We start from the raw sequence: 16,737 nt of genomic DNA on the forward strand, positions 1-16,737 counted from the left end.
AAGGCTCTCACCATTTTACCAGAGTTTGAAACAGCACAGAAAATCACACCTTAATTTTAATGCCATAGGCCACAGGAAGGAACAAATCCTGTAGCTGGTCATGAATTATTGGGAAATGCATGGTGAGAATAAATTTTACTTTCTTCTTTTATTGATTTCTATTGATCTCTACATTTTTCTCTGCTTACCTCCCTGCCTCTCTACTCCCCTTCAACCCTCTCCCAAGGTCCCCATGCTCCCGATTTACTCAGGAGATCTTGTCTTTTTTTACTTTCCATGTAGATTAGATCTATGTATGTCTCTCGTAGAGTCCTCATTGTTGTCTAAGTTCTCTGGAATTGTAATTTGTGGGCTGATGTGAAAGTAAATGGTGTTATTATTTTGAGCTAAATGACTGTCAAGACTAAGAAGGAAAAATGAGAACCTATGATTTAAAATAAAAACTATTAAACAATATTACATTTATATATTTGAATATCTATAAATGTGCAAATAAAAGGGAAACTTTGTTAGTACTTGGATGTAGAAAAATTGAAATTTAAAACCAGAGCTAAATTTTCTAGAATTATGGACAACTTAGTGACCAAATAAACAAACCCCAAAACTATGACAACCATGAAAACCAAATACATGATATGTTTAACATCAGGATCAAATATTTTTAAAACTCTTTTTTAATTGATAACTATGTTGGCAAATAAGAAAGATAATTTTTCATGACCTCAGAAGAATAAAAGTTTACAAAGATCAAGGTGAGTGCTAAATGATGCCTCTTTGCTTCTCGGTCTCTCTCCCCCAAACTCTTGAATAAACTTCTGTTTATTCTAGTCTCATTTCAAGTCTAAGGACCAGGATGAACGACTGTTGCTCCAGTCCAAGTCCGAGTTCAATGGTAGAGGAAATCTGATGCTGTAAGTCAAAGACAGGCAGAGGGATCAAGTTCTTCCTTACCCAATCTTTAGGGGGTGTGACGAAGCCTGCCCACCCTGGGGAGGACGATGCGTTTTGCATATGCCCATGATGTTAGATTTAAATCCCACCCAAAGCCATTCTCCTAGCCATATCCAGCTAAAGCTTAATCACAATCAGAGCATCCTATGGCCCATTTAAGTTGACTTGTAAAAGTAATCATTGCCGTTGTCAAACGTCATAACTGTCAGTGTGGAATGAAGTGAGATGATATTGAGGTGTGCTTGGTCAGGTTCAACTTGGAAGAGTTGTTCCTGTCAGAATGAGGGTAGGAATAGATATTTTATATATACAGAGAGTAGAAGGCTCCATGAATTTTTAAAAGTTTGTGCTGTAAGGGAAACAAGGTGAGCTATTTCAGGGGTTACAATATAGTAAAGAATTTTGTGAAAAATACCAATTTTATGGATATATATGTGATCACTTACCAAATAGATACACATGTTATACATTAGATATGTCAAGTTATAAATGACCTAATTTTATGCAGTTGAATAAAAACTGTGTGTGTAATTAGAAATATTAAATACTGCTATGAACTGTTGAATAATCCAACTTGTCTTAATGAAAATATTTATAATGTGAAGTCCACTAAATAAACACTATATTTGATGCTATCTGTACCATACTCATTGAATTTTAGATACACTATTATAGGCTGTATTTACTATTAACAAACTATTTTTAATAAGTCATTAGATGGGATACCTTAAGGTCTTGATTTTTGCTCTCGTTTTGATATAAAGCCATTCATGGTCATCTGCATTTGGAAACAATAGGCTTTTCTATAGATTTGCTCATCAAACCTTTCTTCCTATTAGCCTTCTAATAGTTTTCCTTGACATTGGTCTCTATTTCTAGGTAACGCTTCTCATACTCATTTTTTCTATGTAACATGGAGATTTTTTTTTTTTTTTTTGGTTTTCCAGTGCTCAGAGAAAAAGATGCACTCATACATTTTAATGACATTGCTTCTCTGTGATACGATTCCAGTTATGCCGCAACTCAGCACCAATCTATGTCAGCTAGGCATTCCCTTCTTCAAGCGGGGGAACTCAACTTTTACACGTGTGTCACTGTTGTGTTCTTAGTCCCTTTGTGGCTGATTCCCCAGAATCTGGCACTGAGCGAAGCACTCTGCAGATCCTCAGTAAGACATGGCTGAAAGCAGCTGAGCTGTGCTGAGCAACTGTCCCAGAAGACGCAGATGGAAGCATTAGTGAGGATGAATGGACTCTGGTCTTTCCCTCTTAGCTAGGCTAATTCTCACCTTCTGTTTCTTTAAAATAGACTAATGACCATCCTACAACACAAGATCGCACAAGGGAATTTTCATCAGAGGGCTTAAAAGCAGGGCATGTTCAAAATGATTTTGTCTGTTTTCCTACTATAAGCATCCTCTTAGTATATATGTAATAACCACTACAAAGAAACCATGAATTTGAGAGAGATCAGGGCAGAGGATGATGTGAGTGGTTGGAGGAAGGAGAAGGAAGGAGGGTAGTCATGTAACTATGACGTTGAAAGCAAAAACAAGTACTTTTAAAAACTCTCACTACAGAAAGTTTGGAAAACAATGAAGTTTGGAGGGAAAAACAGAAATCACTGCTGGTCACTCTGCCCATAAAGGAATCCTGTTTTAATGCATTTCTCTTAAAGTGTTGTTTCCTCAGGCATTTTGAAAAATGTGATAGATGCATATAGGTTACAAAATTATTTTTTCACTTATTTTTAAAAACACATTTTGAATACTATTTTTTTGAACTTGTTGTACTTATGTAACAAAACTAGAGTGACATTTTTATTTTACAAAAGATTTTGTGCAGGTTAAGGGAATCCATTTAAATATATTTTCATCTGTTTAACTTGATTATAGGATAATATAAGCATTATGATTTGAGGAACAAAAAGCATTTTGAAGAGATGATTTTTCATGTTATTTGCTATTCAGTTCTTTTTTTTATTTATGACGTACAAAGTCCTCTAAATGCTTAAAATTTTCCTACTGTGATTTTGATTCAATTTTTGCTTGATGAAACACTAAACTGGTTTCTTCTCCTATAATGAAAAATAAAGTCGTGGGGAAAAGAACAAAGTGGAGCTTGAGCGGGTACACTCATACTCATTTTATTTAATATTTTTTGGCTTTTCTCTACAGCAAAGGAAAACAGATTAAAAATTATATTTATCCAAAGATAGATTAAAAGACATTCCAAAGAATTTTTAATTAAATGGATAAATACGCTATTAGAAAAATGTAAAATATATACAAATACATACATATCTATGTATCTATAAATATAGATATAGGTATACATATAGTAAATATATTGAAATATCATACCTATATGTCAACTTATTTATCCATGCCACTTTTATGAACAATTTCACTCTTTAGCCAAGTCTCTTATTTTACCATTACGCTTTGTTTGGGGTTATATTTACTTAAGTTAGAATATATAGTAGAAGTTAACAAGTGCCGAGCGAAGTGTGGTGATGAAGAATTCTGCCTGTGACCTTCTCTGTTGTAATTATAACAGTACTCAGACTAAAGATTATCTTCCAAGCATCATGAGACAATTGAGGATCTGGATCCAGTTTAAGTCCTGAAGACAACACTGAAAGTGTTTATTGCAGAGAGAATGTAGAAATCTCTCCTTTAGGGAGAGACTCTCAAGGGTGGGGTTAAGGAAGTGCGGTTTTCTGTTACAAAAGGCTTTTCTGGTCCAGATGCTGAAGAATATATTAGCAACAGTGAAAGTGGTGTGTATGTTCATACTGACAGATTATACACTTGTTTTTTATTAAACACCAACTCAGGAGGAATGTCTCCAATTTAATCTTTTTTCATTATAACCCATACCATAGGCAGTCTCTAAAACTTTATCCACAGAGCGGCTTAAGAAGGCCATTGGTGTCCATAACAATATTCTATTATAGCATTGATAAATTAATGTAATCGGTAGCTAAATACTTTTCATTTAAGAAATTACTAATGAGCAACATTTAGAGACATTATTTGCTTGGGTCCAATGCAGTAAAATAGATTATATTAATCCTACTTTTGATGTGGGAGTGTCATATCAATCTGTTGATTTCATTGGCTCTAAGCAATAAAGAAACTGCTAGGCCCATTGGATAGGCCCACCCTTAGGTGGGTGGAGTAAACAGAACAGAATGCTGGGAGGAAGAGGAAGTGAGCTCAGACTCCACAGCTCTGCTCTCCGGAGCAGACGCCTCAGGAGAGACGCCATGCTACCTGCTCCAGGGAAGACGCACACCATGCCCCAGCTCCGACCCAGGATGGACTTAGGCTAGAATCTTCCCGGTAAGCGCACCTAGGGGCGCTACACAGATGATTAGAAATGGGCCAGAGCAGTGTTTAAAAGAATACAGTGTCCGTGTAATTATTTGGGGCATAAGCTAGCCGGGCAGAGCCAGGCGGCTGGGGATTTGGGGACGCAACCCTGCCGCCGCTCCATATTACTACAAATGACGCCCAGACGTGTGGCTAACTGAGTCCACAAAAAACTTGAGAAGGCTTAAAAATAAGGGAGAGAGAGTTTAACACAGATTTTTGCTGTTTGTTGGTGGCGTGCTGTAGAGAGATTTCCTGATTCGGCAACAGCAGCAGAAAAAAAGCTGCGTTATCTTAAAGCGCTGCTTCCTGGGGCTGTGCCGCCAGTGCAAACTCTGGCTTTATGTTTGTGTTCCCGCTTGGGATCAGAAGAAGAGTGCTCTGAGACCGTGACGATGACTCAGAGCTCCCCGCCTGCTCCTGGGCAGAAGGCAGAATCAGGCTTAGGCAGGCGGAAGAGCATGGCGGATTCCTGCTGCCATACAGAGACGTGTTTTCAGACTGCGTAGTGCTCTGCGTGTCAGATTTGGATGTAACTTGGATGAAAAGAATTTCTGTGCTGCACGCTCAGTCTCAGAATTAAAGTGCTGAGTGCCGCTCCTACCTGGTGGCCCCAGAGCTAGCCCAAAATGGTATGTCCTCCATTTTGAAATTTTCCTGACTCAGCAGCAGGAACAAACCTGTGTTGTTTAAAAATGCCGGCTTTCTGGGCTGTCCTGCCAGGGCAAACTCTGACTGTTTGAGGCAGGAGGGCCAGCTACCGAGAGAGGACTTGAGTGTTGTCTGTTGTAGCTTGCTGGCTGGCAGGGACCTTACAGCCAGTACCTCAGCCATGAGGCTGGAAAGCTAAGGAATGGGCTACATCTAGCCGTCAAAGCCACGGCTTTAATTCTACTGATATTGCTTGCTAAATTAAGGACTCATGTGGTTAGAAAAAGAGAGATGTACAGTAAAGAGAGATTCAGAGACAAAGAAAAATTTTAAATGATTTACAGTGTTAAAAATATATGCAGACTAAAAGTTAAAATTCTTAAAGTAAACCTCTGTGACTTCAAGGTGTGGTAGCACACGCCTTTAATCCCAGTGCCTAGAAGGCAGAGACAAACAGATCTCTGTGAGTTCAAGGTGTAATAGCAAACACCTTTAATCCCAATGCCTGGGAGGCAGAGACAGGCGGATCTCTGAGAGTTCAAAGACAGCCTAGTCTACAGGGTTATTCCAGGTCAAAGATATACGCTCAAAAAGCAAAGAGTTAACTTAGGAATGTCACAGCTTAGATTCTTAAGCGCCTAATGATTTAAAGGCACAAATCAAAGTGCTCCTGGATAGTAAAAAATTGCAGATTCACAATAGGACAGATTCAGACCACTAAATGAGTCACACTGTTGGATGAATGTACGTTGGCTTGGGAGAGAGAAGAAAAAGAATATAGAGAATAAAGTTAATGGTTTAAAAAAAAAAAGGTAAAGTCTTTAAAAAGACAGAGTACAGATAGTTAAGAGATTAAAAGAAATAAAGAAAAATAAGCCGCGTAAAGATGAAAAATTCACAGAGAGTCTGGATTCTTTGTATTATTGTGTTTTCTTTAAAATTTTTGACTGTGAAGGAGCTAAGTACAGAGAGACATTTCATTACATGGGCTGCCAAGCTAAACCAGAATGGATATAAGGGTATTACGATTTCAGAATTTGGGTCTAAGGATATGATGCTTTGGAGAGAGTCTTCTTTTGTTTTCACAGAGGATGAGACTCTATGGATTTCTTCTATTCCGATTTGGTATGATGGACCACGTCCTCCTGAAGGGTTGCTGTGAACATCTTCAGAAAATTGCTTTGCTCAACTGCCAACTGAGATAAACCTGGCACACAGGTTACACCCTAAATAATCTGATTAACAGCGCCCCCATTCAGCAGGAAGCAGTTTGGAGAGAAAAAACTGCGCCCATGTTCCCAAATATGGTTTATAAATGTTCTTTTACATTTAAAGGGGGATATGATATAGACATGAATAATTTGCATTAGTATAGATTTTGCTTTATTGATAGAGATTTACGGTCAATTTTGTTATATGTATAGATGTTTCTGATGTAACCTTTACTTGATAACTGTTTTGTTATATGTAATTTTGCTATGTTAAGGTTAAAGCCTTCCTTTTTTTGTTTAAACAGAAAAAGGGGAAGTGATGTGGGAGTGTCATATCAATCTGTTGATTTCATTGGCTCTAAGCAATAAAGAAACTGCTAGGCCCATTGGATAGGCCCACCCTTAGGTGGGTGGAGTAAACAGAACAGAATGCCGGGAGGAAGAGGAAGTGAGGTCAGACTCCACAGCTCTGCTCTCCGGAGCAGACGCCTCAGGAGAGACGCCATGCTACCTGCTCCAGGGAAGACGCACACCATGCCCCAGCTCCGACCCAGGATGGACTTAGGCTAGAATCTTCCCGGTAAGCGCACCTAGGGGCGCTACACAGATGATTAGAAATGGGCCAGAGCAGTGTTTAAAAGAATACAGTGTCCGTGTAATTATTTGGGGCATAAGCTAGCCGGGCAGAGCCAGGCGGCTGGGGATTTGGGGACGCAACCCTGCCGCCGCTCCATATTACTACATACTTTGATGTCAATAGTAGGAAGTTTTCAAAGAACTTAAAAATTTTGCTGGAAGGGCTCGAGAGATGGCTCAGAGGTTAATCTTCCAAAGGTCCTGAGTTCAATTCCCAGCAACCACGTACATGGTGGCTCACAACCATCTATAATGAGATCTGGTACCCTCTTCTGGCATACAAACATGCATGGAAGGAATGTTGTATACATAATAAATAAATAAATCTTAAAAAAATTTTTTGCTGGAAGTCATAAGACTGTAAGGAAGCAATGCAGGATTCAGCTTGAGGAATGTTCCCTTTTAGATAATCAGACGCGCAATTTCTCTAGATGGGCTCCTAACCAAATGAAAGGACCCTATTGGAGGCAAGTACTACTTAATGCTGTTCATTTTGTGGACTGGAGTAGTTAAGTATACACACCACTGCTCAAAAGTGTGTGTTGAAGTCTTCATTTGAAATGGTTTTCTGTCAAATAGGCACAAATCTGAGTTACTTAAGGAGATGGGGAATAGAATCGGAAGACACTTTTAGTGAAAAGAGATAAGTGATCAATATGAGATATAATTTTTAAATCAAAAAGTTTATCATAAACGATGAATATATATTATAAATATAACATGCTATCACATGATATATGGTATAAAATTGGTTGCATTGATGAATTTTAAAAAATAACTCAAGAAGTTAAAAAATATGTAGATTCTTACATTTATTGTTTTGATGTATATGGTACATAGTACGTTATTTGATTTGTGTCAGACTGCAATTTTTCATTTCAAAGATGAATGCATATGTGTATATATATTATAAAAGACTTCTGAAATGAGAGTGTGTGATTTAAAGTGCTCATACTTAAATTGCTGCCCTAAGTTGTCTTTGTGGCAGTAGAGCAATTGCCCTATAGCTTTTGTTGATGATGTGTCCCTCAGAGTAATCCTGTGTTTAGGAAAGAAACCCAGAGGAAAAAGGCTGAATCTCCCCCCCCCCCCATTGAGGAAAAAAATTATAATAAATGGGACCCTTGAAAACTCAGGAACTGATATAAAATGTTGGGGGTTACAAGTGTACAGAAGACAGCTGATAATTGTATGATGTTTACTATAGGTCAATAAGTTTGTCCAGTTTAACGTTAATGAATCCCATTCAGGGAAAATTTGTTTCAGAGCATGGAGCTATTGAATGCCTGTCTGAGGACAAAGGTTGATGCTGTAAGAGTTTTGCATTAATTATGACTCTGGGAAAACTGGATTTACAATCTTATGTTTTTATCTTATTCTTTAGCTGCTTCTAATCTTTACTATGAATGTTGGAAGCAAACTTTACCACTTTCTCACTCACACTGGGTGTAGGTCTCAGCTTCTAACTCACATTTGCTTAGGGACTTTATTAAATGATGATTTTCCAGTTTTCACACAAAAGAGAGGAGTACAAAAACATTTCTAGTGTGGCCATGATGGCATTTTAACTTCTCCTTCTCTCCTTTCTACTGATCTCATCACTCACTGGGCACTTTAAAGCTATCTCCTTAGCAGAGAAAGTGATCCATATGAAGACAGTGGATATAAGTCATAAGGATTCGAAAATGATGTTATTTTTCCCACAAGTGTAAATTGAGTTCTCAGACTTTTGTGAACTTTGGGTGTCTTTGTCCCTATTTTGAAGAATGGGGATATGTTGTGTCTGGAAGCAATCAGAAAAGGAAAAAAATGAGTTAGGGAAGATGAGCAGGGCAGTCTCTCACTCCAGTAGCTTGCTCTGGAACTTCCTGAAGTGAGCTTCCACTAGAATATTCTGATGCCTGGGGAGCCAACCCCACTTCCAGTGTTGGGAAGAACCTGTTCCTCCTCTGCTCACCTAGTGGAGATGCTCACCATGTGGGTCTCATGTATCCCAGCTATGGCTGGGAATTCCTGAGTTGGGGGTCCCTAACTGTGATTGGTGTGCTGTTCTTTATATTTTGAATTTTTATTTCTTTCTTCCTTTTCTTTCTTTCTTTCTTTCTTTCTTTCTTTCTTTCTTTCTTTCTTTCTTTCTTTCTTTCTTCCTTCCTTCCTTCCTTCCTTCCTTCCTTCCTTCTTTCCTTTCCCCATTCCCTCCCTCCTTCCCTCCTTTCCTCATTCCTTTCTTCCTTCCTTTCATCCCTCCCTGCCTCCCTCTCCTTCCTTCCTTCCTTCTTTCCTTCCTTCCTTCCTGCCTTCCTTCCTTCCTTTCTTCTTTCCTTCCTTCCTTCCTTCCTTCCTTCCTTCCTTCCTTCCTTCCTTCCTTCCTTCCTCCCTTTCCCCATTCCCTCCCTCCTTACCTCCCTTCCTCATTCCTTCCTTCCTTTCATCCCTCCCTGCCTCCCTCTCTTCTTCCTTCCTTTCTTGCTTGCTTTCTTACTTTCTTCTTTCATGAGAATGATTCCTTCTAATACTTGCTAAGTCCTCTCAATTTGGGTCACTTAGAAGATAAGATTTAGATTGTCAAAATGATGGAAATTTTAACACATGAAGATGCTATGCTGTGGTTTATAGATACAAAGAAGGTCTCTCATCCAAGGGAGAAGTGAAAGTGTCAATCTGTGTTCTGTATGTCTCTCACACATAGGGACAAATAAATACAACACACACATGCATACATCCAGCCCTCCACACACACAACAAATCAGGTATATTTTATATAGGTCTAGTTTTAATATTTCCAGTACTGGGGGTAGGAGAGGAGCATGCATTCAAATGGAAGCATGCTTATTTTTCAGAAGAAGTTTTTGGTGCATAGTGAATTTATTTTATCCTCCTGGGTAGCTGCTTTCTTCTCTTATAGAAAGGAGCAGGAGGAAGAACAATGGGAATAAAAGAAGGAATGCTATCTGGACTTGGGAAAGAACTTGACAAGTAGGCTTTATGTTGCCTTAAATTTGAATTAGACTGTTCCATTGGGAAGCTGCAATGAATTTGAGAAGGCCTTAAAACAGATTGAATGCTATGACTATTTATAGAGTGTCTATATTTATAGAGTATCTTTCTTTCAGGAAGCAGAAAACAGCACCGTCCATTAAAAAGGATCCCCTATGGCAATACCACCATACACATAGCTAAGCATCCTGTACCATGTACTGTAGTATTTATTATACTCCATTTCAGTTCATATTATTATCATACATAGTCCTGTTTTAAATCAATAAGTATTATAGTGCTGGAAAGGTATTCAGATTTATGTATCACTTCATCGGGAAGATTCTGGGAGAATAAAATTAGGTTTGGTTTTGAATACTACATACTTAACTGTTTAAGTAATTTCTGTGCTAGCACAACTTGAATATGCATGTGATTATATGATGAGAATTTGTGCTGTTTGGAAGCAAGAACCCAAGCATTAAAAAAGTGTATGTCTATAAATGTAAATGAATTTTCAGTTGTTTTTGTCTTTACTAGAGACATGGAAATGCCACAAATGGAGGAATTTTAAAGAGACATATCTCTTAAGTAAAAAAGTAATTCCATCATATGCTAATGCTTCTTCTAAGTTCTGTTTAGCTTAAGATGTTGTCACTTGGTTGAATAGATGTGTTAAAGGACTCACATCTTTTACCTAATTTCCTAAGATTAGGACTTGAGGTTAAGTAGCCAGAGGGACCAGACTGTGTCTCATTTCAGCACTGTCTGGTTCCTCTTTGTGGCTTGTGGGCTGGTCAAGGGCTCATATGTGATCAGAAGGATAAATACTTGGCTTGTTGGTTCCAAGAGAAGCAACTATTCTGCTTCTTTCACCACGTTTGGAGGAGGTTTGTGTATAAAAGACAGAAAATCACAAACTAAGGATCTCTGCCAACATAGAGAACTGAAGAATATTAGCTTATCTCAGTTTTATTTCCCTTAGGTACTGGATTACCTCATCTTTTCATGAACTATAATTTTTAAATGTCACACAGCATTATAAAAGAGCAGTGTCGTGTTTCTACATATGCCATCCCTTATAAAATATTAAAAGCACTGTTGTCCAATAAAACAAAGACAACTAAAATGACTATTTAGGAAAGGGGGAACATTCATTTCATGATTTGCTGTTTATTTATATGCTCAAAATATTATTGCTAGAACCTTTCTGTGCTAGGATTGTCTGATGGCTCGTAATTTGTCTTGTTTCAGTCTTTCTACACTGTAAAAGTAATGTATGTTCAGTACATTAAAATATGTCTAGGGCACTAAAAATTGGTTAATATAGTCTGTTTTATCTGCAGTTCCCAAGTAAGTCTTTTTGTTTTCTTTGTATAAAATTGAGATGACTTTATATTAACTGTTTTCCTCTTTTTGTTCCTGTGACATTGCAAAATGTTCTGGGGACACGCTTCTGTCGGTAGATCTCACACTTTCTACATGACCTAGAATTATCAGATTCATAGCACGATGTACATGCTATATTCTCATTATTTTCCTGATGGACTTCCCAGTTTTGTCCAATGCTACTGGTCACCCTACTGCCAGAGAATTTAAAGAACCGGATACTGCAGCCAGAATTAAGAATCTGCAAACTTTGTAAACCAAACACATTGGGTCAGAAGATAGAGAGCTTTTCACCATAGAATGCCCATCTCCTCACAGCTCTGTGGACTGAGATGATAAGCTGTCTGGTCTGTCAATGGTGGATATCTTGGTCAGCTTCAACACCAAGCTATGAGAGGAGCCCAATGCACATGTAAACTGAGAAACAACAGAGCAGAGTTCCAAAGAAAGGCAGGCTGGCTGCTGGCTCTCCCCGGCTCTCCACTTCTGACCTGGTCTTAAGAATCTCATTACTGAATATGTCTGACACTTTCAGAGAGTTTTATGATGTTTTTATTTCGAAAGTTTCTGTGTGGTATAATAATTAGGCAAAAGGAACAACTTCCTAAATAGCAAAGCAGTTAACTCAGGGCACAGAAATCTCCTTCCACGCTCATCACTGTAATCACTTTTTAGAAGCTCTCTTTTAATATTAACGTTGAGATTTATATACAATGTACAAATGTAGACAGAATTAGAAGTTCTCTTTTGGTAGAAGTTAAAAACTCTTTTGACTTTTCTTAACTTGTTGTGAAATGTACCATTTCATTTTACACATGTATCATTGAAATATTTAAAGTATTATATCTTAATATTTTTATTTCTGTTGTTATCTTCAGCCTTAAGGCTATGGACCATCAAGCAAGAAATCATGGGTCTGGTCTATGAAGCCAATCATAGTGTACTGGCAGTTACAGGGCAAGATGATTTTTGTAGATAAGCATTTGATCCTGGGCATCATTTCTGAGGCAATGATAACTGACTAGGAATAGAGTCAGGGCTTAAGGACCTGGATAGAGGTGGGCGGTCCTTGGGCTTCCCACAGGTCAGGGAACCCTGATTGCTCTTCGAGCAGATGAGGGAGGGTGACTTGATCGGGGGAGGGGGAGGGAAATGGGAGGCGGATGAGGGGGGAGGCAGAAATCCTTAATAAATAAATAAATAAATAAAAAAGAACCAATTCAAGACGGCATCACTCAGTTCTTCACAAGCTATAGGGAAGACACCTTAGGTGAAATGACTTTATCATGAGTAGAGGTTCTCTCAAACTAACAGATATTTAAGATAAAGGATTTCTGTATATGTGTCACACTATCTCTCTTACACACACACACACACACACACACACACACACACACACACACACACACTGTGCAGGGGTGGGGGGAGCACAGAGCGAGAATTTTGAACATGCACAGTTCCCTGTTCAGAGTTATTAAAGAACAGAATATAAGGAGGCCTATGTGCAGCTAGCTGCATATATAACCAGGACTTTATGATTTTTTTCTTAACAATCCATGTCATTTTGATTTCAGGGTTAACTGGGCTAAGCTTCTCTCCAGAATTAGATTAGTGGTTACGCACTTTAAGTCAGTCATTGAACCTCTCGACCCCAGTGGCTGCATCCATAAATGTGGACCATACCTCATTACCCTTATAGAATTATGAGGATATTAAGTGAGGTGATAGACACAAACTATTATTAATACTATTGGAGAAATGCTGGTCCCTTTGATAGAAAATTCAAGATATCTCTAGCAGGTGTCTGGAGGATCCTGTAGCAGGATCTTCTTGGTAGGGTTAAAGGGGGTATACGGCAGGGTGGTGAAGTGAGATGCAGTGAGAGATGATCAATGATGCAAGCAGTTGCTCATCACTGGTCTTATAAGGGTAGAGAGATGTTTACCCTTTATCTCTTTGCTTTTCCACAAAGCAAGTCCTGTGAATCAGACAGGCTAGTGTTGTACCTGATATCTAGAAGGGAAACTGTGACTCATAAGTTTCAATGAATTGACCACTGTCACTTACCAATCTACAATCAAGTGGACTCTTTTGAACTAAGATTTCAATGCTCTCTATACTTCTCTGAGCTGTCAATGCCAGACACTTGGCGAATATCAAACACTGAAAGTCTAATTCCCAGATTTTGTCTGCAAACCTCATGCAGTGCTTACGAAAGCAGATTGACTAGCACAGCAATAGAAGGCCTTTTGTAGGGACACTTAGACTGCCACCACACTCCTGAGGAACACATGGGGCACCACATGAGTTCTTATGTGTGACAGACAACAAGAGCTGTGTTCCTAATTCCAAATGAGGCGTATCTGCATGCGTTCATTTGCTTAATAGCATTTTCTGAGTGAAAGTTGATTGTCTAAGAAGAGCCACCCTTCGGTTACTGTGAGAAGGCTGGCTTGCTTTCCTAGACCAGAGTTCACTGTCATAAATACCAGAAAGGATTAATTCCATCCTTTGGGAGGACACTGGGCATATTTTGAGTTCTGAGGTAATCTTCTAGAGAGCATACACCTTCTGTTGTCCCTCTGAGTACAAACACCCTGCAGATGAACACACACACACACACACACACACACACACACACACACACACACTCAAGGTCTTGTTGGAACCCAGTGCATAATGCCTACTCAGCAAATGCTTTCTACTACTAACACAGCTTCAGAGTTACAGTTCAGTATTAAATCCTAGGGAAGCTTTATAAGAAAAGAAAATCATATGAAACAGGGTCAGTTAAGATTTTTAATAATATTTAACAATTTCGACCTCCTGTACATTGAATGATTTCTTAGGAATTGTGAAAGATCATTACTAGGAGGATAAAGGATGATGAGGAAGGTGCTAGCAATGACTGTGCCCACCCAAAGGCAGGGAAACAGTGCCCAGCATAAACATGAGTCTACTGAAAACTTTACCTGTGTCAGAACAAATGAAGTTCCAACTGTGGAGGGAAAGGCCTTAAATACAAAGTGAAATTTATTTCTAAAGAATAAGGGGAAAGTGCTTTGTTTATTCCCCACAATTACAGTGATTTGGTTTCAGCCTAAACAAACACCACAAGCAAATACTCTGGGAGTGGCTATTCCTGTCCGTTTTCATTGGCTTCCAAGCTCTGGCTTGGCTGTTTCATCCATAGAAAAGCAGAACAAAAGTCTAGGTCTACTACACCCTCAAGCGTTCAAGTGGTGCTTTGGACTCCGGGGTTATTTATAGCGATCTGGCTCACAGAAGCGCTTCCTGCCCTATTCAGCAAATGTTCACGTGGGCACCCCAGAGCCAAGGCGCAAACGCTCTAAGTGTGCCACCCGAGATCAGATCTTCAAGCCTATAGCGATTTTGATCTAGCCATCGGTGTCTGGGGTGACCCTTTACCTCTGAACAGGCTCAGTTTTCTTATGCGCACATTCTATCTATAGATGCTGTGATGAGGACAAATTCATCGGAGATGACTGATGTGGAGTCTGTGATCAGCAGCTTTGCATCTTCAGCAAGGGCAGGCCGACGCAATGCCTTACCTGACATCCAGAGTTCCGCTGCTACAGGTGGATCCTCTGATCTTCCACTGAAGCTGGAGGCATTGTCCATGAAGGAAGGTAACACTAATCCTCTGAAATAAAACCCGCAGCACGTCTCCCTTTTAATCTTTCTCTTTGGAGCAGCCTTTAAACTAGTTTTTTTTTAAGCGTTCTCTTTCTTTTTGACTGAAAGCTCTCAGGTTTTAAGGTAAAATAGATTTCTATGCCCTTCTGAAACTAGAAATTTTCATTTTGATGTTCTAAGGGTGTGCATAGAAACTGTTGTTCTGTCTATCGGATGTGTATGGTCATGTGCTAGAATTCTAGGTTCACTCTCCAGTACAAAGTTAATTAAAAGTCATCATAAATAGTAACCATTGCACTGGGGCTGAATATTACGGCTCATGGCTAGTTCATTATGTGTCTTAACCTACTACTTACAGTTTGATAAAGAAGACAATGAGCCTTCTCACACATCAAGAGGTGATGGAAGATGTTTCAGTCACAAAATATCTTTTCTTGCTTATATCATTGCTATTTTGTCTACCATTCAATTTTATGCCTGATAAATATTAGGGACCCTAGTGGTGTGTAGGGCAGATATGAACTCCTGCTGTCCCAGATTTTGTAGTTCAACAGGAGTGTTAGATCTTAAAGGGAAAAATATACAGATTAACAATGATATGCTTTATCAGAAAATGGAAATAGGGTGCTTTGTGGAGAGTTCCTGAACATTAGAATAGACATCAGAGAAGCTCATCACTGAAATCAGAATAACTCATGAGGTTGAGGCAAGAGGATTGCTGTGAGATTGATGCTATCCTGGGATACTCAGTGGGATCCAGTACAGCCTGGGCTACAGTGTGAGACTCTGTCTCAAACAAAACCATCATAATAGCAATTGTTGCACCTATGCAGATAGGGGAAATGCCAGATGGTCCTATACTAAGTGAAGAGCTTCTGGAGGTCAGTGCCTACTAAGAATCAATTACCTGCAGAGACAAATTCCCACATGGTTTGTTCAATCTCCAGTGGTCAGCCTTGAACATGTGTACATATGAGAAAAGCTAAAGAGACTCAATAAGGTTATAAATACAAGTGTGTATATACAACATATGCTTACAAAAGTAAATAAAAGAGGTTATGAATTTGCATGGGGAAGGATGGAGGTGGTGAAATGAGGAATATGAAAGCAGTGCTCATGCATGGAATTCTCAAACCCTCTCTTTTTAGAATCCTTAAAAATCAATAAAACTCAGCAACCCTTCTCTGCATACAAGAATAATCGAGCCAGAAGATGGGGCGGAGGAGAATGCATAACTAAGAATGCAGAATAAACATCCTTTGGGTAAAGCAGACAGATGTCTAGAAATAAAGACTGGCCACCGTGGGTTGGGGGTGAAGTAAGAGGAAAAGTACCACAAGAAGAGAACTTTGGGCACATAAGCAAGGGCCAGACCTTGTGAGATTGGAGACAATGACTGCCAGGACCCAGATGTCTTCATGACCCCATGTTTTCTTGCTGCTGTTACCTACTTCTCTGTATCATGATAATGTGATGCTCCTTTGACTACTAATTTTCTTTTTCTCCCCTCTTTTCTCTAATGCTAGTAAGACTTCATTCTGTCTCACCTGTCTATGCCATTGTCTTTGGTATAGTTGTTGATCCATTCTTAGTCTTTTGCTAGCATGACCTTGCAAAATGTTATCATGATTGATTAGTTCATGTTCCCTTAAAGAGTGTCCTTTGATTGCCAGGACACTTTGGTCTTATGGTTTTCTTTTTCCTCACTGACTTTTTCACTTTGGTTTTCTCTTTCCTCATATCATTAATCACTTGATGGAATAGAAAGTATAAAGTACAGTATTTTGACAACTTGGTCACTATTTCTTTGCTATCTGATCTCATTGTATAGTTTGTATCCTTCTCAAACATAGATTTGGATCTTATATCAGTTCCTTTTCCTGTTAGAAT

At 38.9% G+C, this 16,737-nt stretch overlaps 1 protein-coding gene across 1 annotated transcript in view; it reads left to right on the plus strand.

The window, feature by feature from the left end:
* The window catches only part of LOC142831494 (uncharacterized), a 125,848-nt gene that overhangs the window by 99,824 nt on the left and 9,287 nt on the right, over positions 1 to 16,737 (plus strand). Inside the window, exon 6 of the mRNA XM_075941721.1 lies at positions 14,664 to 14,840. The gene's annotated coding sequence lies outside the window, so the exon portion shown is untranslated. The remainder of the gene's footprint in view (positions 1 to 14,663; positions 14,841 to 16,737) is intronic.

Source organism: Microtus pennsylvanicus, chromosome 1, assembly GCF_037038515.1.
Source record: "Microtus pennsylvanicus isolate mMicPen1 chromosome 1, mMicPen1.hap1, whole genome shotgun sequence".
Taxonomy (NCBI): Eukaryota; Metazoa; Chordata; class Mammalia; order Rodentia; family Cricetidae; genus Microtus; species Microtus pennsylvanicus.